The 25,013-nt window shown below is 40.9% G+C and overlaps 2 long non-coding RNA genes across 2 annotated transcripts in view; one reads left to right on the plus strand and one right to left on the minus strand.

The window, feature by feature from the left end:
• LOC137638359 (uncharacterized) overlaps window positions 1-25,013 on the minus strand; it is a 319,347-nt gene that overhangs the window by 253,051 nt on the left and 41,283 nt on the right. The window lies entirely within an intron of this gene.
• LOC137638358 (uncharacterized) overlaps window positions 16,350-25,013 on the plus strand; it is a 601,799-nt gene continuing 593,135 nt past the window's right edge. The window contains exon 1 of the long non-coding RNA XR_011044107.1: window positions 16,350-16,512. This is a non-coding gene — a long non-coding RNA (uncharacterized lncRNA). The remainder of the gene's footprint in view (window positions 16,513-25,013) is intronic.

Below are 25,013 nucleotides of genomic sequence, written 5' to 3' on the forward strand. Positions count from 1 at the left end.
CGTTGTTTAACCTCGCTGGACGGACGAGAAGCGGGGTTTCCAATGTGGTAAGGCGGTTGACTCAAAATCATGGCCAGATACTCCAGATGTTGAGGCAGAGGAAGAGAAGGCTCCAAGCAAAATACCATGAGCCCACACTCATGGTCACATTCCGGAAGCTAGTCCCGGCGCTGAAGAAGGTCGAAACCCGAGCCTACCGGAGTTGACCAGCCCTCCAAACAGCAGAGGAGGCGGAAGCCTGCACCTGAGCGGCCAAGAGGAAGGCAGGGAGAGTTCTCTGGGGAAACAAACCTGCTATGCCACGGCGGGATAGCCACACTGCATCATAAGCAGGAATACTTGCAGTCTAGGCTGAATTCGACGAGCACCCTGGAAGATGGATGGAATGGAAACTGAAAGTACCCGTCCTTCCGATCCAGGGTTAAAGGAGTCCTGTCGCCTCGTTACCAGTCTGATCGATTCTGCTGGTCTACGCTGGCCGAAGTTTGTTCGACAAACTTGATCAGGACTGAGAGGTCGACTATGGACATCCCCTCTCAGATCCTTCCTTACAAGAAAGGATCGACTGAGGGGACCGGGGGTGAAGCCGTCGATGATCCTAAGGAAGACCTTCGCCTAAGGTATGGATCATTCTGCCCAACCGGGCAACTCTGCTGACGCTATGGCATAGAGGTTCAGAGACACTGAATTCGCTGACAGAGACAGCAGGCGCGATATCCTTGGCTACTCACAGAGATTGTGCGGGAATGGGCATCGGGAAGCTGTCATTCGGATGAGTAACCTTAAGCATCCTCCCAGCGAAAAAAAAAAACCTGCAATCCTAGAGTTCGTGAACTCCTTTTAGGCCTATGCCCCCCCGGGGGAATCTCCCGTGCCATCTGTTCCTGACAGGAGGAAACTGCAATTGGACACCTTGTCCCAGTTGTCGTAGCCGATAACTTAGGCCGACGTGGTTGAAAGAAAAGGGCGCTGGAGCCCTGCAGAGTCTGGAAGAAAGCGCCTTGGAGGAGTGAAACCGGAAGTCGATTTACTCCGCACAGCAGCTGTCTAAGTCTCTGTCCTTGGGCACAGACAAAACTCTTCTCAAGGATGGAAGGGTGTCTGAGGTCGTCGACCTCCACAGATGAGACACCCGAAGGAAGCCTTCAGTCAGCGCGTCCAGATGGTACAACATCGAGCTTGTCCGCAAGTAGATACTTAACGACGAAAGGCCAAGGTGTCTGAGCTCGAGAGGAGGAAAGTACCCTTGATCTTCCTGTAGCTTCCTTGAACCAAACCTCGGGCCGTAACCGAGGAGGGAAAGAACCTGGTAAGCTCCCAGAGGAAGAGGTAAGCAGTCACCCCTTGTCCGATGGAGAAATCTTGAACGGAAAGCCCCCCCGCCAAAAATCCTTCCAGGGCAGGAGAAGGAGAGAGTACTCGTACAGGAGAGGGGACCCTCGAGACCGACCTCTTGGGAACCAACTTCGCCCTGGGGGAAGTCACCACGAAGTCCACTCCTCTCTTTCTCTTCAGCGTAGGAGAGACAGCCGCTGGTTTGTTGCCCTGGCCGGCGAGTACTGGTTTCATAACCCTCATTAACGCCCGTGCCAGCGGACCAAACCATGTCTGCTGCTCCAAGGACACAGAGTCCGAAATCCTCGCTAAGGTGAAAGGGATCGGGCGATCCTTTGGAGTGGACCCGACGGTACCTGCCTGAAAAGAAGGTGGGGAAGAATGCTGTACTGACCTGTCTTCGTCCTGCACTACCAACCTGTGCTTGGATGGAGGTGATCCCGAGTGCCGTCTAGGAGCACGCGTCCCTGCTGCTACCACCGGCTGTGGAATTCGCCGCGAACTATGGTCGCGCGAGGGCGAACGGTTGCGCAAAGGCGAACAGTCGCGCAAAGGCGAACGGTCGCGCGGGCGCGCAGGCGAGCGGTCGCGCGGGCGCGCAGGCGAGCGGTCGCGCGGGCGAGCGGTCGCGCGGGCGAGCGGTCGCGCGGGCGAGCGGTCGCGCGGGCGCGCGGGCGAGCGGGCGCGCGGGCGAGCGATCGCGCGGGCGAGCGATCGCGCGGGCGAGCGATCGCGCGGGCGAGCGATCGCGCGGGCGAGCGATCGCGCGGGCGAGCGATCGCGCGGGCGAGCGATCGCGCGGGCGAGCGATCGCGCGGGCGAGCGATCGCGCGGGCGAGCGATCGCGCGGGCGAGCGATCGCGCGGGGCGAGCGATCGCGCGGGCGAGCGATCGCGCGGGCGAGCGATCGCGCGGGCGAGCGATCGCGCGGGCGCGCAGGCGAGCGATCGCGCGGGCGCGCAGGCGAGCGGGCGCGCAGGCGAGCGATCGCGCGGGCGCGCAGGCAAGCGATCGCGCGGGCGAGCGATCGCGCGGGCGAGCGATCGCGCGGGCGAGCGATCGCGCGGGCGAGCGATCGCGCGGGCGCGCAGGCGAGCGATCGCGCAGGCGCACAGGCGAGTGGGCAGGTAAATGAACACGTGTCCGAGGCGACGAACGCAAGCGATGGCGTGACGGCGAGGGATCGTGCTGCCGCGTAGGTGAAGAAGATCGCTGGCGATAATGACCGCGTGATGGTAAGCGATGGTGAGCAGCATGTGTAGGTGAATGATCGCGTGAAAGGGTGCGATGGTGATCAGCATCCGCAGGAGGGCGATCGTTCAGGGTTGTGCGATGAGGAGCAGCATGCGTAAGCGGGCAATCGTGCAGGGTTGTGCGATGGCGAGCAGCATGCGCAGGTGAATGATCGCGTGAAAAGGTGCGATGGTGATCAGCATCCGCAGGAGGGCGATCGTTCAGGGTTGTGCGATGAGGAGCAGCATGCGTAAGCGGGCGATCGTGCAGGGTTGTGCGATGGCGAGCAGCATGCGCAGGTGAATGATCGCGTGAAAGGGTGCGATGGTGATCAGCATCCGCAGGAGGGCGATCGTTCAGGGTTGTGCGATGAGGAGCAGCATGCGTAAGCGGGCAATCGTGCAGGGTTGTGCGATGGCGAGCAGCATGCGCAGGTGAATGATCGCGTGAAAAGGTGCGATGGTGATCAGCATCCGCAGGAGGGCGATCGTTCAGGGTTGTGCGATGAGGAGCAGCATGCGTAAGCGGGCGATCGTGCAGGGTTGTGCGATGGCGAGCAGCATGCGCAGGTGAATGATCGCGTGAAAGGGTGCGATGGTGATCAGCATCCGCAGGAGGGCGATCGTTCAGGGTTGTGCGATGAGGAGCAGCATGCGTAATCAGCATCTGCAGTTGAGGGTCGCGCGATGGCGATCAGCATCCGCAGTTGAGGGTCGCGCGATGGCGATCAGCATCCGCAGTTGAGGGTCGCGCGATGGTGATCAGCATCCGCAGTTGAGGGTCGTGCGATGGCGATCAGCATGCGCAGGTGAGCTAGTAGCTGGCGAACCATGTTCCTTCAGAAGTGTTGGAGAACGTTGGCGTGCCAGCTGTAACACACGTGGGCGATCCGGAGATCGCTGGCGAGCTGATGATCGCTGACGAGCTGATGATCGCTGGCGAGCTGATGATCGCTGGCGAGCTGATGATCGCTGACGAGCAGAAGGCTACGCGTGGAAGCCTGCGCAAAGAAAAAGTCCTTGACCCCGACCTGAACCGAAGTTCTAGATCGCGAGGGCGAACGTGGGCGCACAGGGCACGTAACAGGAACCGCAGGGAAGATCATCTTGAAAGCGCTGACGAACAGGAGAGCGCTGATGAGCAGAAGGGCGCGCAGGGAAACCCTGACACGCAAGGGAAGAACCCCCGTGGGGGCAACCCTTTGCCCCGAAGGAATCGTTGTCCGCCGGGAGACTGATGTCCGTCGGAAGACCGCTGTCCGTCGGGCAGACCGTTGTCCGTCGGGAAGACCGTTGCCCGTCGGAAGACGAGATCAGACTGCTGTCCATCTGCACCAAGGCGGAAGATCGAGAAAAAAGGAGTGTAGGCTGCAAACGGAGATCCAAAAGGGCGCCTCAAGCACCCTTATAGGGAGATGAGAGGCCCTTACGACGAGGCGGACGGAGGGCCTTACGGCGAGGGAGGCCAACAGCAACAGAAGAAACCTCCGAAGAGGAGTCTCTATGAGTGTACTCTCTCGCGAACGAAAGAGAAACACTTCGAGGAAGAGACTGGTCAGCCAGTGACCTAAAAGGAGCAATCCTCCGAAGAGGAGCTCCTGCAGTTGCCCAGCCCCTTGAGCGAAACTGCAGGTGCGACCGCTCAGCACCAAGAGCATAGTCGCACGAAAAAAAGGCAAGAGAAGAACCCCCCAAAAGGGGAAAAACTCTAGCCTGGACAGGAAAAACTTCCCTCGGAAGGAAAGTTATCCGCCCAAGGAGGCAAGCCTCCTGACTGTTCTAAAATGAACTGGAGAGCTGTCCGTCGACACGGGAGTACTACCAGTAGAAGGAGAGACGCCCCTGACGAAAATACAAGGGGGGAGGCAGCAACAGCCGAATCCCCAGGACTCAACCAGACAGCTCACACCGTTGCTGTATTACAGAAACGAACTAGATCGGTAACTGTAAAAAAATAAAACAAATAATATTAGTACACATTCATTCCCCCGGGAAGGCTCCGAAGAGGAATCCCGAGGGAAAGGAACAAGAATTACACAACAGGCACGTGCCCTCACAACCACTTACACTCGCGGAAGGAGAGCTGTAACCAAAACAGAATTATAACAATTATAATTATGTAACTATGTAATTATGTAATTAAAAAATGAATGAACACTAAAGAACGAAAACCCCGAAAGGAATCGTTCTACAAGCTGAAAAAAAAAAAACAACTACAATTAGATTCATAACTAATTGATACAAACGTACGCGTAGCAACCCCCCACACGGAAAGGAAGCTAGGCTACAAGGGCGTAGTAACACGTAGTAAAAGGGTGAACGACCTCAAGAGAGAGAGAGAGAGAAAGACATAAGTCAAACTCGATCGCCACCCATAAAATACGCCGTGGTGGCCTAACTGCCGAGGCCTCCACGTAGATATCGTACACTACACACACACATCTGAAAAGGAAACTTACTTATTTCTATACTCAAATATATATACAAACATGAAAACATGTTTACATATATATTGAGTAAAAGAAAAGTAAGCGATTAAGTAAAGACAAAACAGACAATGGCTGCCAAGCGAGGACCAAGACAGAGACGTCTGTCACAGTCCGAGCCAAAAGTGAAAGTGAGTATTCACGTGTGTGAGGGGGAGGAGGGGTAGCTAGCTACCACTCCCCTACCCCCCCGCTAACTAGCGCGGGGGGTAATACACCCTCGTTAAATTCTAATGGCTCGCCATTTCAGCTACGCTAAAAGTAATAACCCTTTGTAAATAGCATGGTTTGTATTTCGGTTACGGAACAAAATGTTATTAAAAAACCTGGCTTGTTCTACAAGCACAAATATGCAGGAACCCCATCAGTCATGGCTCTGATCACAAAAAAAGAACATCCATAACATTGCTCGCTGCAGTCATTATATGCTTAACCTCTTTTACGGGGAAGAGATATTTAGTAGGAGATTGAATAGGAACGGCATGAATAGAAATGGGAGACAAAATCAAGTTGGGAATTTGCCTCGATCAGTAAGGAAGAGGCGGGAGTATGCCGCGACCCCTATTTTTCATTTAGTACAGTATTTAACAATTTGGTGAAATACGTACTGAAAAGTATAAACTTCAGCTCATGCACTCTTGAGAAAGAGAGAGGAGTCCTTGAATTAGCAGTTGAACAATGGATGAAACAGCAACTATAACCTTGATTCCATTTAAGCCAATCCTACTTTGTGGAAATAATATGTGGAACATTCCCGAGAAAGCCATATTGGAAAATATGGGCATTAATACCCAAAAACGGCAAGAGAGCATTAAGATTTAAGGAAAATTATGCATCGAGCGCAAGGGCTAGACGAGCTTGTGATACAGTAATACAGTACTGTACTTCTGACTAAGTGTACAAAGCGATTTATATTCATGAAATTTCCTCCACATTTCGGCAGTTAAAAGATGAAGGTGGCAGTGGCCATTAAATTTTGTATTCTTCTTTTTATTATTATCATTATTATTATTGTTATCATCATCATAAAAAATATAAAGAGAAAAAATATCAAAAGTAACAATGATAATAACCACAAAAAAACAATGATAATAAAAAAAAAAACAATAACCAAAAATAAAACAATGATAATACTTAAACTATAAAATAGAAATATGCCGACAGGAATGTGGATGAAGCACACAAAAAAATTTCCTCGAAGGACTCCCAGAGGACATTAACTAATGCAGTTTCCTCGGCACCTCTTTAAAATAACGGTTAAAAATGGCAAAAGAAATTTGCATGGAGAATGGGGCAAGGGAGATAATATTAGTCCAAGGAAAGGGAAAACTCTCTTCATGGAAGGACAATTGCGTATTTGGGGATAAAAATTAGCTTTATATATCATACAAGGAGATAGGGTATATTCACATAAACACACAGTCGTATACATACTAAAACATTTAAATATTTCCCCACTTTCCAATTATCCATTTTATACAATGACTGGTCATGTGTAGAGAACTTATGACTACATAACATTATGGCATGTATACACACACATATAGTACACATATATATACAAACAAATGCATATATATACAGACACACACACACATATATATATATATATATATATATATATATATATATATATATATATATATATATATATATATACAGTATATATATATACAGTATATATATATATAGTATATATATATATATATATATATATATATATATATATATATATATATATATACAGTATATATATATATACAGTATATATATATATACAGTATATATATATATATATATATATATATATATATATATATATATATATATATATATATATATATATATACATACATACATATACCAAAGGCACTTCCCCCAATTTTGGGGGGTAGCCGACATCAACAAGAAACAAAACAAAAAAAGGGGACCTCTATTCTCTACGTTCCTCCAGCCTAACCAGGGACTCAGCCGAGTTCAGCTGGTACTGCTAGGGTGCCACAGCCCAACCTCCCACATTTCCACCACAGATGAAGCTTCATACTGCTGAGTCCCCTACTGCTGCTACCTCCGCGGTCATCTAAGGCACCGGAGGAAGCAGCAGGGCCTACCGGAACTGCGTCACAATCGCTCGCCATTCATTCCTATTTCTAGCACGCTCTCTTGCCTCTCTCACATCTATCCTCCTATCACCCAGAGCTTTCTTCACACCATCCATCCACCCAAACCTTGGCCTTCCTCTTGTACTTCTCCCATCAACTCTTGCATTCATCACCTTCTTTAGCAGACAGCCATTTTCCATTCTCTCAACATGGCCAAACCACCTCAACACATTCATATCCACTCTAGCCGCTAACTCATTTCTTACACCCGTTCTCTCCCTCACCACTTCGTTCCTAACCCTATCAACTCGAGATACACCAGCCATACTCCTCAGACACTTCATCTCAAACACATTCAATTTCTGTCTCTCCATCACTTTCATTCCCCACAACTCCGATCCATACATCACAGTTGGTACAATCACTTTCTCATATAGAACTCTCTTTACATTCATGCCCAAGCCTCTATTTTTTACTACTCCCTTAACTGCCCCCAACACTTTGCAACCTTCATTCACTCTCTGACGTACATCTGCTTCCACTCCACCATTTGCTGCAACAACAGACCCCAAGTACTTAAACTGATCCACCTCCTCAAGTAACTCTCCATTCAACATGACATTCAACCTTGCACCACCTTCCCTTCTCGTACATCTCATAACCTTACTCTTACCCACATTAACTCTCAACTTCCTTCTCTCACACACCCTTCCAAATTCTGTCACTAGTCGGTCAAGCTTCTCTTCTGTGTCTGCTACCAGTACAGTATCATCCGCAAACAACAACTGATTTACCTCCCATTCATGATCATTCTCGCCTACCAGTTTTAATCCTCGTCCAAGCACTCGAGCATTCACCTCTCTCACCACTCCATCAACATACAAGTTAAACAACCACGGCGACATCACACATCCCTGGCTCAGCCCCACTCTCACCGGAAACCAATCGCTCACTCTATATATATATATATATATATGTATATATATATATATATATATATATATATATATATATATATATACAGTATATATATATATATATATATATATATATATATATATATATATATATATATATATATATATTATGTAAAAATACAGATGCTGTACATGGAAGCATAAATTTTAGCAAAATCAGCTATTTTCAATATTTCTAAAAACAAATTCAATTTCATGAATAGCATAAATCAACACCAGAACTGTTGGAAATAATCTTAAAACTAATGTGAAATCCATAAACCTTTTCACACAATGAAAAAAAATTTGTCTAATATACTACCAAATAATTACTTGCTTTTTTATCTAAATATCCTCTCGTCTGTCAGCTAAAGGAGTTAAGCTCCATTCACTCTTTCATTCATAGTTAAGTAGGTCATTTCAACCTTCCTATTTCCAAACTTATATCTGCCATAACTATATATAATGAAATATGTGTCCTGCAAATCTAATCTACACAAGAGACATTACCTAGCCAGGGAAGGCTTTATCACCACTGGACCCCTCACCTAACGTAATAGATAATGCAGCATTGGGCCCCTCACCTGATCTAGAAGGCCTGAAGTAATAGATAATGAAAGAAGGTATTTTATCCCTACCTAACCTAACATCAACTGGATCCTATAACTGTGCTTTCACACCTGGACACACAAAGCTTACATGATCAGGGGAATGGGGTTAGGTACCTTTTTCCTCTTTAGAATTGCACAAGTCACTATAGGCCTATTCCTTATCATAAGTTCAGGAAGTATGGCTAGAGTGCCTATGTATGCCTTAATGAAAATATGCGCATTCACAGTGTAGGTGTAATTTTCAGACAGGGGAACCATTACAGTTTAATTCCTGATTGATAATTTGTAGGATGGAAATTTATTTCTAATTTGAAGCCTTTGCAATGGCTTCTTTTACTACAACCGTTTTTTACATGTACATCTGTCATCGTTAGAGCAAAAATGTCATAAAAAGTTACTAAAATCATCTAGGAACTTGAATATGAATATCTAGAAAGTTTTAAAAAATTAAACTAATTAGGTAATTATTATATAAAAAAAAAAATGCTTCAAAAACTGCTTGTGAACTGCACCTGCAAAAAGGTTTAAGGTTTAAAGGCCGCTCATGAATGGCAGAGGCAAGGGACAGTGACATTGCCCTATCAAGCAGGAAAATGCCCTTGAGACTGACCATATATACATATGATCAGCACCCAAGCTCCCTCTCCACCCACCCAAACTAGGACCAGGGAGAGCCACGCAATGACTACTGATGACTCAGCAGATAGACCTATAGGTTTCCCAATACCCACATCCTTAGCTCACAGGGATGATGTGGTTGCAGCGACCAAAGGAATTAACGAGCTTAATTGGGACTCAAACCCCAGTCTGGTGATCACCAGGCTAGGATGCTACCAATTAGGCCACAACCCTAAATAACCTATAAAAACCAACAATCCCTTTAATAATAACAATGAAGGAACGTAGAGAGTAGAGGTCCCCTTTTTGTTTTGTTTCATTGTTGGTGTCGGCTACCCCCCAAAATTGGGGGAAGTGCCTTGGTATATGTATGTATGTATGTATGTATGTATAATGAAGTACCTATTCAACAGTACTATATACATTTTCATTGGTAAATATTAGTTATTACCGAGCTTAGCAGCCTTTCATATTCCTAATTAGAAATACGTCAAAACTTGCAGATACCCCATGTAAACTTGGATAACAGTACAGGAACCCTAACAGAGAATAATGGTAATTCCTGGTGTACTTACAAGTGTTTTGAACATTTTTCATGGCAATAATAGTGGGACACCCATATTTTTCAAGTTATACAGACCTTTGAAACAAAAGTAGTTACAAGTGAAAAACCATACTTCACAAGGGTAATAAACACAGAGATACAACCGAAGGGTTCCCGCCTAACCTAACCAAAGACACCTGTCCTTACCTAACAAGGTAGGCCCCTGCAACCTCCCCTCAGGACTCCGAGTCCTTACCCTTCCCTAAGGTAGATCATATCCCTGTGTTGTCTTTCCTCTTGAAATATGGTCTTATGTTTCACTCATCCTTGAACATGAAAAGTACGGTATTTTAAAAGTTATCGACATCAAAACAGTTCAAAACTCCCGTAAACATACCACTTACATATATTTTCTCAAAATGAGTAGACTGTACTTACTTTAAAGGCTGTTTTCCTGGTCCTATCCCACATGCAAAATATGTATCCTACAGAACCTACATGATTTGTTTGTTGTACACATTCTTAGGTATTTAGAGCATCTCACAGCATATTCCACGTTAATTATCAAAGCCACATAATTGAAGCCCTTAGAAAACAAGCGTCTTCAACATCTTGAAAGCCTAAATGTATTCAGTCCTTCGGATAACAAGAAAATTCTTTCCTAATCAAGAAACATGGGGAAAAAAAATGCTTCAAGGGAGGTACCATCTCTTTAGATGTCAAGGTAAGCGACTGGCCAAAGAAAGCGACAGTTCAAACAGTTCTGATTGGTTACTTGAAAGGTGACTGCAAAGTGCATCTGGTTTTAACTGTATAAAAAATGGGATATGAATACTCAAAGCCACCAGAATTTTGAATTTACTATAAAATATTGGGTTTTATTATAGTTACGGACAGGGAAAACTTTCCTACTAAATAACAGCTTTTTCCTATAGAAAATGCCTGTTTCCTTCAGATATGACACTTATTTTTACTGCAAATAAATACTTAATGAAATATATATATATATATATATATATATATATATATATATATATATATTGTATATATATATATATATATATATATATATATATATATATATATATATTGTATATATATATATATATATATATATATATATATATATATATATTGTATATATATATATATATATATATATATATATATATATATATATATATATATATATACCGGTATATATATATATATATATATATATATATATATATATATATATATATATATATATACCGGTATATATATATATATATATATATATATATATATATATATATATATATATATATATATATATATGTATATATATATATATATATATATATATGTGTGTGTATATATATGTATATATATATATATATGTATAAATATATATATATATATATATATATATATATATATATATATATATATGTATATATTTATACAAAATTTTGAATCTATACTATCAATTTAATAGCATAGGCACTACAGTACTTGTGAATTGGCAATTTTGTGAGTCAAATTTAACTCAATGGGGTTGTAAATCACTTAATTTTAATAATTGAAATTTTGTATAAGATTTTGAAACAATTTTGTATCAATTTCCGAGTAAAAGCTATGGGGTTCAAAATAATGGGTTTGAAGTGATCTATTGTAAGCCTACCATACAGAAAAAATAACTGCCAGTTTTTCATGATAAAATTCAGTGTTGCAGATAAATTGTAATTTTAAACATTAACCAATTTGGGAGCCTTTGTATATCAGCGGCCAGTTCCTCACACGTTCATTAAAGATGGACATCAACTAACCTAAACTTTACCCCCCTAACCTAACTCACAAACCATGTCCTTACCTACTTACCTAATGGGGGGGGGGGGGGGGGGTGGAGTGACGCCCCCTATCCCCCCCCCCCCCCCCCCCCCCCCCGTTACACTGCCATACTCTAAGGTAGACATAATAATGCATACAGGTGGCCGCTTTCATACATACACCCCCCAATTTGAGATACATAAAAATTTGGTAAAGTTGTATTGCATAACAAAAAGTAGTTTTTTTACTAGGTTACATAGCCCTGTAATATACTACAAAAATAACAAAAAATGGTTTCATTGTATATTATTCCATGGTAATGTAACCTAGGAAAAAAACTACAGTTTCTTATAGAAAAAATTGCGCTCTCTTCGAAAATGACACTCGTTCCCGTCGCAAATTAATAGTTTCAGAAATAAATATACATCTATATCCTCCAATAATGGGGGACCCCCAGTGGGAACTCGGGGTTTTGGGTGGGGAAAACATACTGGGGAATCGATATATAAACGTAAAACAAGCCTTTTCTTCTCTATACATTACCTTCTTGAAATTATAATAACTGGAGGAAAATACAAAACAGTATATCTGAATAAACTTTGGAGGCGCCGTTGCAAAGATTGTGTCATGAAAAAATACAGTAACCAGTGCTGCCAACGTCCGATGTAGATCAAATGTTATTTTGTGACCTGTCATACTACTAGGCTAGGTTAGGTGGGTTTGTTAGGTTCTGTGCCCTTTTTGTACTTTTTATATATTAAGTAAAACTTATATGGAGAAATTATTTAATATATGGAAATATCTATCATTACTATCTTTAGTAATGTCAACGTGCCGTTGGTAACTCTGTGTACCATACGTCAACATTGGTAACACTGTGTATTATTGGTAACGTTGCTAATGTTATCGTTCGTTCGTAAGAGAAGTGACACCGTGCATCTTAAAGTTATCCGAATTGGTTGATCTGTTTGTTTCCGATTGAAATGAACATCAAATTCGCTTAATTCACGGTATTTACTATAGGAAAACAATTATATATCGTTTCCCCAGTATGTTTTCTCCACCCAAAACCCCGAGTTCCCACTGGGGGTCCCCCATTATCGCAGGATATAGATGTATATATATTTCTGAAACTATTCATTTGCGACGGAAACGAGTGTCATTTTTGTAAAGATCGTAATTTTTTCTGTAAGAAACAGTAGTTTTTTTCCTAGGTTACATTACCATGGAATAATATACAAAATTACCCAAAAAATTAACATTTATATAAAATTACCGAAATAAATCATGTGCAAAAAAGTTTGATACAATAACCAAACTTCGTCTATATAGTTTATAAAAAAACTTCCTAGGTCTAAAATAAAGTATATTAACCAAAGTAAGCCTAGACTAAGATATAAATATTTCCATAGAGTTAAATCCACAATAAATATGAACATATGACAAAAAAGAAAATTATCTTATATTGAATCCTTTAATGAATGAACTGGGTACTCACCAAACACTTGTATTTATTCAATTTCACAATAAATCGTAATGGAATTCTTTTCCATCTTTCATTTAATGGCACTGGAGCTTTAAATATATATAAATTAGTTTATAGAATTTAAAAAAAAATAAATAAAACGCGTCAAAATAAAATTTTTCGATTTCACTCACAATACAAACTACGGTTCCAATGTTGTGTTGCAATATTGAAGATTATGTCTTTACAACGGCACCTCATTTTCTCGTAATTTTTCTTTTTATTAAAGATATGTCTAGATTTTATTATATTTTATCTTTTTTCTCAAGGTATATTAGCTATACTATTAAATATCTTATATAATATTTTCCATAAAGACGTAATTTTTCTTTTTATTAAAGATATGTCTATATTTTAATATATTTTATCTTTTTTTCTCAAGGTATATTGGCTATAATATTAAATATATTACATAATATTTTCCATGAATACTTATTCATAAACTATCATAGTTAAATTCATTACTTTCTCTTTTATATTCTCATTAACATAATCATAACATATATTTAATCTTTTTTTCTCAAGGTATATTAGCTATACTATTAAATATCTTAAATAATATTTTCCATAAATACTTTATTCATAAACTATCATAGTTAAATTCATTACTTTCTCTTTTATATTCTTATTACCATAATTGTAACAAGGCCTTCTTTATATCAACTTGAGATTTTATTATATTTTATCTTTTTTCTCAAGGTATATTGGATATAATATTAAATATCTTATATAATATTTTCCATAAATACTTAATTCATAAACTATCATAGTTAAATTCATTACTTTCTCTTTTATATTCTTATTCTCATAATTGTAACACGTCCTTCTTTATATCAACTTAAAATATTTCTATATCTTATTATATTTTGTCTTTTTCTCTAAATATATAGGCTATACCATTAAATATCTTATATAATAGTTTCCCTATATACTTTTTTGTCATGAACTATCACATCTAAATTCATTACTTTCTCTTTCATATTTTCATTAACATAATTATGACACTTCCCTCTTTATATCAACTTATAAAATAATATCCAATATTATTAGCTTACTTATTACTTTAATTCATTTGCTGATACAAATTAATTGTCATTCACTTATTTTTATTTAATTTACTCTATCAATTTCCAGAATATTTCCAGGCTCACTTCATTTTCCAGCCATTCTTTTCACTTAACAGTAGGCCTAGGCTTATACCATAGTCTATTATTATTATTATTATTATTATTATTATTTGCTAAGCTACAACCCTAGTTGGATAAGCAGGATGCTATAAGCCCAAGGGCTCCAACAGTGAAAAATAGCCCAGTGAGGAAAGGAAATAAATAAACTACAAAAGAAATAAAGAACAATATGAAATATCTTAAGAATAACATTAAAATACAGCTTTCTTATATAAACCATAAAAACTTAAAAAAAAAAAAAAACAGGAGGAAGAAAAATAAGATAGCAAATCGTGGCTAAGTCGTACCCTCAAGCAAGAGAACTCTACCGCAGGACAGTGGAAGATCATGGTACACAAGCTACGGGCACCACCCAAGACTAAAGAACAATGGTTTGATTTTGGAGTGCCCTTCCCCCAGAAGAGCTGCTTACCATAGGTAAAGAGTCCCTTCTACCCTTACTAAGAGGAAAGTAGCTACTGAACAATTACATTGCAGTAGTTAACCCTTTGAGTAAAGAAGAATTGTATGGTAATCTCAGAGTTGTCATGTGTATGAGGACAGGAGGGATTCAATGTAGTACTGTCTGGCCAATCAAAGGATCCCTATAACTCTTTAGAGGTAGTTTCTCAATGGGTGGCTGGTGCCCTGGCCAATCTGCTATTCTAATAGTAATTGTATTAATCTGTATTTCTTACATATGATTTGTTGTGAATGGTATAATTCCAAATTTTTCCAATATACAATAAAAGAGTTGGAAGAACCAGGCCTACATGGCTGAGTACTATGAATGTGAAGTGGGAGATGATGACTGGAGAAGCATTGATTTAAAATCTCAAGATAGAGACGACTGGGGAAATCTAACCGAGGACCTTTGCGTCAATAAAAGTTGGAGGAGATGATAATGATTTAATGAAGAAATGGAAGGAATTTTAAAGTCCCTCACAAAATCTAAATCATCTCCACATTCCCGAAAAAGAAGGAATTATAGAATACAGGCAAATGGAAGGCAAAAAAAAAAAGATCATTATACATATGTAAATATATAATGAAAAACAATATTAATAAAAGGGAACAATGTCACTGAAATGCCACGAGAATTGAAAAATGAATAGAATGTAATTAAATAATTTGAATAACTCGTAATTTGTTTCCCTTGTCGATTTCAGTGAGAACATTTTGTGAGGAATTTTGGTATTACGCCGCTGTTCTTTCATATCACGTTGTAATTAGATTATATTTTGGGCCAGCGAGAGAGAGAGAGAGAGAGAGAGAGAGAGAGAGAGAGAGAGAGAGAGAGAGAGAGAGAGAGAGAGAGAGAGAGAGAGAGAGATCGTTTTAGAACGCCTTGCCTATAGCAAGACATGGGCTCTTACAAAGAGAGAGAGAGAGAGAGAGAGAGAGAGAGAGAGAGAGAGAGAGAGAGAGAGAGAGAGAGAGAGAGAGAGAGTGGAAATTCGAGTGTTAATTTTGAATTCGTAAGGTCCTAGAGAGAGAGAGAGAGAGAGAGAGAGAGAGAGAGAGAGAGAGAGAGAGAGAGAGAGAGAGAGAGAATATATGCCTCAATGAACGAGCCAAAATCAGGAAAAAATATAAGAATTTACCTGTTTTTCACAAAGCATTTGGGAATTAAATTGCTAAGAATATCAAAGAAATTAGCATATTATAAACTAAGAAAATTTGTAAAAATATATCAAACTTAAATTTTGTGTTTATATTGTAAACTTAAATTAATTTTTGTGATTTATTGTGAAATCAATTTTTTTGGCCATATTCTGTTGGGTGAAATATTATTACATCAATTGGATTACTCAAATATTTTAAAAAAATAGTGATTAGTTTTTGAAGTTTAATTATGAATATTAAATAGATTAAATATATTTATAATATAAAGTATTAGTTTTTTTGTAATTGTAATAATTTTATAAAGTCAAATTTTCTTCTTAGCTGTATTCTGTCAGGTGGAACATTATTACGTCAATTGGATTACTAAAATAGTTTTACTAATTAGTGATTTGTGTTTGAAGTGTAACTATTCATATTAAAGACATTTATAATAAAAAAGTGAAATTAAAAGGAGATACATGAAGACTTAAATAGTTTTTGGGAAATATATGTGCAGTTGGTGAGTATTTTGGCTATTTTCACATTCTATTAATTTAATGTGTTTTGCCTATTTAAATTGCTTTTAATTACTTCGTTTATGTATTTTTATTAATTTTAATGATCTTTGACAACAAAATCATGTGTCAGACTTAAATCAGGGACAAGTTACAGATGCTAGACTTGTGGGTAGCCTACACTTTTGCGGTCCAGTATATATTTACAAATGCACCTCAATGTTTACTTAATTTTTATTTACACAATCATGTTTTGCCAATTAGCTTTCTTCCATGTAATAAAACCATCTGGAAATACATTGTAGTTTCTTAGAGGTGTAATGTACAGTACAAGGGCACTGTTAAGAGTTAAGCTAACTTGCGTAATCCAACATGTACTGCATGCCAGCACAGGTGAGCAAGGAGGTAAGGTTGAATTGCTAGCTGGGCAAAGACTAGTATGTAAATTATTACATATGATCCTGGCTAGTACAGTGGTAACGTGTTTGCCTAGCATTCGCATGGCAAGAGATCGATCCCCGCCCAGGATCGTGAGTTTAAGCTGTTTACTGGGGAGGCCACTGCTGTGGTAGGGCACCACAGTGGGGGGTTGGGCTTGCCCGGCTGACGTTCTGGTGATCATCTATTCTGATGGAACCGGAACTGAAACCAGTCACCTTTAACCTTTTAGTGTGAATCTCTACGAGCAGTGTTAGGAAGGATCCTCCTCTTTTTTTCGTGTCCCAGCGATACCCTGGTTACCGAACGATGTGTACGCATGCCTCCCATAACTGTTAATGTACTTAGGATGGTTGTAATCATGAAACTATATTTTTGCAGAAGATGACATTAAAACAATAACATAACAAGAAAACTAACTGGAAATGAAATTGTTTTTTCATGCGAAATTGGCAGGGTGGAATTTAACAAATAATTACCAATAGTTTAAGTAAATAAACTCCTTAGAGTACCCAAATACACAAGAAAATACTCTAAGAAAATTGTATAATGCCAGATAAATATCAAAACTTTATAGGAACAGTCAAAGTTATAGGAATTGTAGAAAGTGGCAAATTTTATGGGGGGAGGAATTACCGATGTATTAGAGTTGCAAGGAAAGGAAGGGATATGCACTAACCTGAATTACCCCTAACTAACCTGACCTAGATCACCAAGTTCTAATTTGCCATGTTCTTGCATACTGGGATACACTCCACCCTTGCCATAAGCTAATATTAGAAAAATACCCCAAACTACAATAGAAAAAACATGAAAATATGCCTGAAGAAGCATATTTTACCCGATAAGCATCAAAGCATTACAAGAACAGGTCATTATTAGAGGCACTATAGATACAGTAGTGGGAAATTATATGGTGGCGTCGATTACCAATATATTTGAGGGACAAGGAAATGAAGGGGACATGCACTAAATAACTCGCACCTAGCCTGACCTAAATCACTGTTTCTTTATTTCCTGGGAGAAGTGGACCCACTCTGCCACCCCCATACCCTGTGCAAACATCAGAAAAAAGCTATGCTGGGAACATTCCTCTTGGGGAAGAGATCCTAGTACTGTTACTGTATGTTCATGCCTCATTTTTGAGGTGAGATGGTTCTTATGTGGAACATTCCCATCCTCAAATATACTGTACTTATCAGTGCGAGGGGCATGTACTCACACACACCTACAAGCTGGGCTCTGTTTCCTACGAGAACGAGTGTGCACTGTCATTAGGAATGAAGGGCTCTCTCTCTCTCTCTCTCTCTCAGTTCCAGAGACAACCAAACAATCGTGTTGGTTGAGGAAGAGGTCAGTGAATCATTGAAGCACAGGATGACCTCTAAACTAAGTCTTTCAGGACATTGACAGATTCCTCTGCAAAGCTTTGTGGGATGAGGTGTCCGGTAGCGAAACCCAACCATCCTAACAGGTAGATGTATCCATACGAGGTACTGGAGCTCATGCTCCTGCAACCAGTGTTAGGTCTCAGATGGATGGCTGGATAAGATTGTCCTGACACACTGGTGGGATACAGGCTGTATGCATTGGCAGCTCATATCTAGGGTTGCGATGGAGGTCGTTTCTGGATTTTTCATTTGAAAAGGTTTACTCGTGCATTGTTGGCATGACACACAGAAGGGTAGAGAGGATAATAATGGGATAAATGCTCCCCAAAACCACTAGAGAGCAACTTGAGTGACAGGTGGGGGGGTAGTCCAGAGTATAAGTCTAGGGACACCGCAAAGCAGGTTTCACTATCGTCCTAAATACAGTATGGTCCTTCCTCGATCCTGGAGGAATTGATTTTTTCTTATGATAGCTCTTTATTGAACAGAATCCTGAGAGAGAATATTAAGTCTCATGCAATGGTAAGACCAAGCACAAAGACTGCTTGTGAGGATGTAGGCAGCCACCCTCGTTTCTTTCCTTCCTTTGGATGTTCCCGAGACGCTTTTGTGACACCATTGCCTCACTCATAATAAATGGAAGCTGTCGCCTAAGAAATATGCCAGAGGTGAAGAAGAGTCTTAAAAGATTTCCTTTCTTTCAACTGAATTAAGAGAACCATCCCTGAGGGAAAGACAGTACTGAGAATATATCTACTGTGCTCCGGGAGGTGATATGAATGCGTTCCGTACAAGGTACAGTACAGGCGTTCAGACGCCTGTTACCTCTGATCGGTCTAGTATGATACCGAGCAAGCACACCTTTGTGTAGAATGATTGGGTCTGCCCTCATCCCCTTCTTCCCTCAGAGTTCCAGAGTGGACAACCCAGCAGAAGGGACAGGGTATATGTACAGTACGATCAACGAACTGTACAGTGCTAGCATGATGACGTTAGCCGACTGTCTTGTCTCAGCTACACAACTACAAACTTGACCACCACTTGTATGAGTTTCACATGAACTATAAAAACCTGAAACCTTCAGGTTATACTGCCTGCCTCAACTGCCACACAAGTCCTGGGTTAAGTTCAAAGTGGAGGTTATGCTACCTGGTGGGTTAAGGACAAAGTTGCATCTTAGTGGACTGTCTGGTTGGCTGATCTTACCTACCACCTGGTAGTAATTCCCACCACCTCTTTATAACTTTTAACTGCTGAGTTCCAGCTTCACTGAACCATCTGCCTATTAAAAGCCTCAGGGTTGTGTTGGCCTATATGGTAACATCCGTGACTAGTGATCTCCAGACTGGGGTTTGAGTCCCGCTCAAATTCGTTAGTTCCTTTTGGTCGCTGTAACCTTACCATCATTGTAAGCTAAGGATGGGGGTTTTGGGGGAACCTATTGGTCTATCTGCTGAGTCTTCAGCAGCCATTGCCTGGCCCTCCTTGGTCCTAGCTTGTGTGGAGAGAGAGGCTTTGGTATTGATCACATGTATATATGGTCAGTTTCTAGGGCATTGTTGTGCTTGATAAGGCAAGGTCACTGTCCCTTGCCTCTGCCACTCATGAGTAACCTTTAAATGTTTTAAACCTTCTATAGTAGTTATGAAAAATACAAATTACTTTAAATGTGTGATATTTAGCATCCCATTTTCTCTGATCATTAGAACCAAGCTGCCATTGCAATAATCATCTTTATGGCCAATCAATGCCTTCATCAATGCCTGATATTATCATCTGTATTTTTATACACTCATTCCCCTGTTTTGGTATGATGATTATGTGCCCTGGATGCAAGCATTCCTAATATACGGTAATTTCTATTTGATTTAAACTTGAAGCTACTGATAAGTTGCGTCATTGAGAAAGGGGCTGAACTGTAGTACTGTACTTAATGTATATCAAGGGAAAACTTCACGCTTGAAGGTACCACAAGAAATTTTGTTTATCAAAGACTAAGAAATGGTGCCATCCCTGCTGTTTCTGACTACAAAGGCTTTTCTTTAGGAAAATGAACTTTTAGCCATGGAAAATAGTTCCTTTCCTTAATCATTTCCTCTAAAGTAACTGAGACCATTACAGTATATTGTAGGGCATAACCTTGGAATTACACCTCCAAATAATAACAGAGATAAAAATAGACACATTGTCTTTGGTTGGTTTGGCATAGTCCCCTTCAGTAAAGGTAAAGATGTTGGGTTTCAGTTCCAATTTCATCAGAATGGTTGCTCACCAGAATGTCAGCCGGGAAAGCCCAACCCCTCACTGTGGTGTTCAAACACAGCATTGGCCTCCTCGGTAAACAACTTAAACTCACGGTCCCAGGTTGGGATCGATCTGCTGCCATGCGAATACTAGGCGTACTCTTTACCACTGTACTAGCCAGGAGGCTAGGTAGTTAACCTAAATTAGGTTAGGTGAGTTGTTTTCCAGTGTTTGTTTTACGTGTGAAATGTCGATTTTCAGGCATGAAAATATGTTTGGAATTGCAACTGATGGCCAGGTTTTAATGGTAAGGGAAGAAGGGAAGTTATAAAAACTATCTTGTGGGGAAAACATTGTGACAAAAGTTACATATAAGAAAGTAATTCGGCAAGATGACCGTCTAGATTTTATGATAACATGAGTGCTCTTACTTAACTACAAAGCCTCGTTCTTTAACAGGAGTACTGCATGTTTTTAGTGTACAGTATTTGAAACTCGGATGTTAAGATTTATGACTGTTGGGTGGATGAGAAGTCCCTTTTACTGCCAGCACACTGAGTAGCTACAGTATTTTGTTTTCATCCACTTGAGAGCACAGATGTACTGGCACTGTCACTTGCTGTTGACTTTACTGTATTTTTCTTTTAGATAATGGGTGACAGTTCTTTGTCTGCAGGGGATATTAAGGAAGAAGAAAGATTTTGCAGTTTTTCTGATGACTAGCTGATTGGCAGTTTGTGTAACTTAGCGATATACACTTTCTTGCTTTGGTTTGACAGCATTCCTGTTGCTGTTCATTCCTTTGCGAGTGTGGCCGGGTGATGAAGACGTCATTAAAGAAGAAAGATTTTGCAGTTTTCCTAATAACTGTAGCTGACTGGCAGTTTGTGTAACTTAGCGATATAAACTTTCTTGTTTTGGTTTGACAGCGTTCCTGTTGCTGTTCATTCCTTTGCGAGTGTGGCCGGGTGATGGTGACGTCCTCATGACTGGGGATTTTGGCTTTCCTTGAACATCATTGCATGCTGTCAGAGGAAGGAGTGTTTGCTGTTGCTGAGTTGAAAAGGAGGAACACCACCCTTGTTCTGCTAGTCAGCATCTTCTTGTGTACAGACAGGGACTACAGACTTATCTCCTGGTGGGCCTGTCTCCTAATAGTTCCTAGGATATATTTCCTCATTGGAATGTTGTCGCCATCAGCCTGGAATAGGCATGCTAGAAAGATAATTTTAATTTTCTTCTCCACTTCTGCCTCACCTTCGTCTCTTCACACACTGCTAGTCATAAAGAAAGGGCTCCAGTCCTTTTTGCCCCTTTTATGAAGGAAAAAGTACGAGAAGAACTATTAATAAGAGTTGCACATACAAGACTCCTACAGTTTTTCTCCCCCAAGAGACTATGAGACAACACATAGGGCACCTGAGCGCTCCTTCGTCACGTCGCACTACTGGTTGAGGTGGAAGGATTTTGCCCCTCTTTTATCTTTTTTTGGACAAAGAAGTCCTAAAAACCAATTGATAGGAGATACTGCACTTTAATGCGACTCATACCATTTTTCTCCCTATGAGAGAGAGTGTTACCTCTTGGCAAACACCTTCACCTGTTTGCGTGCATGCGCTCCTTGGAGTTTTCCTTCTTGCTCGCCCAACATCTGTTCATGTGCACCTATTACTGTTTACATGCACCCATCATCTGTTCATGTGCTCTCCCACTCGGGCCCATAAGTCCTCTCTTGTGCGCTCGACTTCGTATGTTTGCAGAACAGTAGTGTTCCATCAACTGTTTGCGTCCTCTCACCTCATTCTGAAAGAACATTTTTGCCATCTAGCAAGACTAGAAATTTGACAGTTCTACCTTCGCCAGCATGTTTTGCAAGGCGACAGCGTACATACAGTACTGTACTGCACTTGGAACATTCCTTCCACAAAAATACATGTCGATATGTGATAAAGTTGCTCACCACCGGTTCCTTGTGCTTTTTTTTCACAAGAGTAGATGCACGCACTGCTGGTAGGTGTAAGGGCCTCGCCTTTCTCTCCCCCTCCTGGATGATCCCTCTCTTACCTTCAGGAGAGAGAGGGAAAACACTAATTACATGAGGACAATATAGACTTCAGGAGAGAGAGGGAAAACACTAAGTACATGAGGACAGTATGTACCAAGACAAATGGTACATACCAAGATTGTACCCAAAGCTTGGTTTAAGATAAAGTCTCTCATGCCCATTTTTAGCACTGTCTTGAACGAGTTCAAGCTCCCGTCCTCTCGATTATGAGAAAAGGACTCTAACTAGTATGAGCAGGTTGAACACTTATGCTTTCAGATGTTATGTATGAGCAATGTATACTTTCCCAAGAATATGTTTTCATACTAGGTTCAGATGTTCACCTTGTTTTCTCAACACTACGCCATTGGACACTTCTCATATGTTCTTTAGTGACCTTTTGGTCACAGAACTTCTTTTATCTACTTTGATCCTGTTCTTCCATAACACGATGCACTGGAAGAGGAACCTCTGATTGTTCTCATTGCTTGTACAGTACTGCACAGGCTACAAGATCTTACCTTCATTAGCGATGAGGTTTCCTTGTGCACCATCTCATTCGTCTTTTGTCTTTATTGGAATGTTCAGATTCTATTTGAACCCTGGCACTTGTTCTCCATGATCAGTATTTCCCTTGGGAATTTTTAATTGGTTACTGTGATTGGAAGTCTTCCAATTGGTTACTGTGATTTGGAACCTGATTGGTTACCATGTTAAAAGATATTCTGATCAGTTACTAGGATCGGAAATTTTCTGATCCTTTACCGGAATGGGGAACCTTCCACATTTATTACAGCCATCAGGAACCTTATGATCGTTCACTGATATTGTTAAAGAACCATTCGATTGCTTACCATGATTCAGTACCTTACAACTGTTTATGATGACCGGGAACCTTACAACTGTTTATGATGACCGGGAACCTTACAGTTGTTTACAGCGATCGGGAACCTTAAGTTTTACCGTGATCAGGAACCTTGCAATCATTTACTGGTATCAGGAACCCTGTGATCATTTACAGCGATCTGTAACCTTACGATCATTTTCCACGATCGCTTTACGCCCTTTTACCACGATCACCTTACAACCTTTTACTGTACTACAAATGGGACCCTTACCTACTGCATTCGGGAATCTTGCATTTGGGAACGACATGATCTAGAACAATGATTGGAACTTATTCAGACCTCAAGTATAATCACCTTTGAATCACCAGGAACTAATTCACCTGTTTAGTTACTCCTTCCCGGCTCTCCCACTGCTGAAGAGGAGAAAGAAGGAATTGCCAAAGCACAGGACGACTGAAATGGCACTCGGTCTCAAGACTTCAACTGAATCCTCTGCATGGTTTCATGGAAGGAGCAGTGCTGTACCAATACCCAACCCCTGGAAAGTTTTTTGGTCTGGGGTACAGGAGCTCATGCTCCTGCTAACAGTATTCACTCCTCTAAGTGATTGAGCATAAGCACTGCTTGGTTAGGATGTTGACAGCCACTCATCCCTTTGCTGTTTTAGGACGTTCCCTTGGCATTTCTCTCTCACCATTGTCCAAATTCTCCCTACGTGCCGATTCTTGTTCTCTACCTAGATTTTCCTATGCTCAGACACCAGTCCATGAATTTTTTCCCTAACTGCCAAGATCTTCCATCTCTGTCACACTTAGTGTTGGAACAGGTTACTTCTCAAATCTGATTTCAGCATTCAAACAACCACTGATATGCCACACTGTGTACACACTCAGTTGTTGGGAAGGACTTTTTCTAATCAAGTTTTATTGTGTATCTTTTGTAGGAAGAAGGCGCCAGAGACAATTGCATTTAGGGGAGCTTATTATGGCAATTCAGACTTCTTTAAAGTACAGTAATGGAATTTTATACACTATAGCAATCGATAGAATCATAATTCCTAGGCTTTCTGCCTACACCCTCCCCAATTGATCGAATCAGCGGAGTTGGGACAGACCCTGATGGAGATTCAAGTACGACAACACGATGTCTCGACACCCAAGTCTATTTTTCCATGGCCAGCCCCAAGCTAAATTGAGGTTCAATCATTGTGAAGTCACAGTCATTTGCTGCACTATGATCTAAAGCTTTTCATGCCCAAGGACAAGTAAAAACATGGACTTGATCCAGTAAAGTGCCAAAAACAAAGCTGGGGGAAAGATTTTGGTTGTCTCCTGGTTGTTGGACAGGGGAGTCTAGAGAGCATACATCTCTTATGGAGTGCTCCATCAAGCACGCGTTCTTCTGTTAGTGCGCACTCGTATAATAGCACTCTCTCATATTCTTGTCCTCTTGTTAGGACACCATCATCTTAGTTTTTAGTGGATAGTCCTACATGTGCATATATATGCTTGGATTCTGCGACCGCATGCAGTATGCACTCA

The sequence above is a fragment of the Palaemon carinicauda genome, chromosome 3, assembly GCF_036898095.1.
Source record: "Palaemon carinicauda isolate YSFRI2023 chromosome 3, ASM3689809v2, whole genome shotgun sequence".
Classification (NCBI taxonomy): Eukaryota; Metazoa; Arthropoda; class Malacostraca; order Decapoda; family Palaemonidae; genus Palaemon; species Palaemon carinicauda.